Source organism: Gekko japonicus, unplaced genomic scaffold (genome assembly GCF_001447785.1).
Source record: "Gekko japonicus isolate JY-2015 unplaced genomic scaffold, Gekko_japonicus_V1.1 scaffold2029, whole genome shotgun sequence".
Taxonomy (NCBI): Eukaryota; Metazoa; Chordata; class Lepidosauria; order Squamata; family Gekkonidae; genus Gekko; species Gekko japonicus.
The window spans coordinates 104,359-106,797 of record NW_015167596.1 but is presented as its reverse complement, the minus strand read 5'-3'; positions in this window follow the sequence as shown (position 1 = coordinate 106,797).

Genomic DNA, 2,439 nt, shown 5'->3' with positions numbered 1-2,439 from the left:
TTCCACCCGTTTTTTTCCTGCAGGCTTTTCTGGTGTTTTTTTTTTTTTTTTGAAAAATTGAAAAAAGAAGAGAAAAAATTGATTATGGAACGTTTTATTTTAAAATAAATATTTTAAGACAAGGTGTTCAAATATTTTCCAAATCATTTCTAATATATATATATATATGGTATCAGATTGATCTAATTTCTGTGCACTGAGGATAAGAAAGTCCTAGGTTACAAACTGAACTCTCCAATGCAAGAACAAGATGCATTTCTTCCTTTAGGTGGTGCTATTGTCAGAAGAAAAGAAAAAGGTTTCAGTTTTGTTTTTGCATGTGGGTGGGTATTCTGTTTGTAACAATTGTTTGGATACACTATATTTTTAATATGCTAGTTGTGATAATTTCATGCCAAGTAAAAATGTCCATAGTCATATTTTATGTTCCTAAAATAACAGAATGACTTTCAATCTAGAAAAGGCAAAGGAAATGCTAATGTGGCATTTTTTTCAATTTTTCCGAAAATTTCCGTTTAAAAAAACAACAACAAACACTGGAAAAAACCCGGGTTTTTTTCCGAGCTTCAAAATTTCTGGTTTTCATCTGTATCCTGAACTCAGTCGGCCAGCGTGGAGTCGGTGGCCTCTGCTCGCAAGCCAGGCCGTCCTCGTCGTCCCCCTTGGGCCTTGCTCTTTCTCACATTTCTTTGCAAGAGCGCCTCTTCTTCAGCGGCCTGCTGTCTGCTTCCTTCTACGTGCCGCTCTGCTACTTCTCAGCCTGCTGATGCCCGGGATCAACCAGGGGCTGAGGACATTCGATTCCAGTGCAGATGCGCTCAAAGGCAGCTGCCGTGTCAGTCACACGTATGTCTGCCCTCTGGATCGCTGCAAGGGAGACCCGGGTAACAGCAATTTGGCTGTGCAGACCGCAGGGACAGAGTTGATAAAAAAAGGGGCTTCAATGTTTGATGGAGGCTCCGGAGCATTTCGAAACAAACTGAACTCTCTGAAGCCGGCTCTCATCTTGATGTTGTCTTTTCCTTGTTAAAAAAAACCCCTTTGTTTTGTGTCTCCAAGAACATTTTGTTCTGTGACAGTTTTTTGAACAATTTGTTTTCAAAGTGTTCTGTCCAGTGTCGTTAGGCGTAGCTTCTAGGAGGCAATTAAAATGCGGACAAGGGATTTAAACTAACTTACATCATTGTGTCTCTTTCTGTCCTGCGACTTACCAGTGTCCATCATCGCACTCACTTTTGAGACCTCTGTTACCTGGTCTCTTTCTTTCCTCAGATCTGGTGGTCGTGCGCGTGGTTGGCAGGCCAGTCACCGCAAGACTTGCCTTCATTTCATGCAGCCGACCCTTCAGCACGGGAATCCTAGAATCACAGAGTCGGAAGGGGCCATACGGGCCCTCTAGTCCAACCACCCGCTCAATGCAGGATCAGCCGAGAGCAGTGTTCCCTCTAAGCTGAGTTAGCGTGAGCTAGCTCACAGTTTTTTAGCCTCCGGCTCACACATTTTTGTCTTAGCTCAAGAAGAATGGCTCCAGAGCAAACTAATTTATGCAGCAGCCAAATCGCTCGCTCACAACTTTAGTACCAGTTGCTCACAAAGTAGAATTTTTGCTCACAAGACTCCACAGCTTAGAGGGAACATTGGCCGAGAGCATCCCTGACAACTGTTTGTCCAGCCGCTGCTTAAGGACTGCCAGTGAGGGGGAGCTCACCGCCTCCCCAGGCAGCTGATTCCACTGTCGCACAACTCATACTGTAAAAAGGTTTTTCCTAAGTTCCATCCGGTCCCTTCCCACCCTTAATTTAAACCCACGCTTGCGAGTCCTCTGCTGCCAAGAGTCACAGCTCCCTGCCCTCCTCTAAGCGATAGCCCATCCAATACTTAGAGAGAGCCATCCTGTCCCCCCTCAACCTCCTCTCCTCCAGACTGAACATTCCCAGGTCCCTCAGCCTTTCCTCCTAGGGCTTGGTCTCTGTTATCAATGTTGCTGATCCACAGGCCAGAAGGCAAGGCTGGGTGTGAAATTCAGCTTCGGGAGACTCTTGGTGGTGGTGGTGGAAGGTGCCGGCAAGTGGCAGCCGGCTTGTGGGTTTTCAAGGCAAGAGACGCTCAGAGGTGGTTTGCCTCTGCATAGCAACCCCGGACTTCCTTGGCGGTCTCCTGTCTGAGTGCGAACCAGGGCCCCACTCGGCTCAGCTTCCGAAATCTGACAAGGTGGGGCTAGCCTGGGCGACACTCTAATCCAGATAGCTGGAAGGATTGAAACCTCAAACCAGAGAAGTGGCGAGTTAAGATGCCCAGCATTTTGGGTTGGTAATTCAGTTCCTGGCACAATTTCTGGACCTTTCCTGGGGATGAACTTTGCAAAGTAAAAATTATGCTAACAACCTGAATTTTGCATAACTTATACCCATTGTCATGTTTCAGCTCAGAAGTCATGAT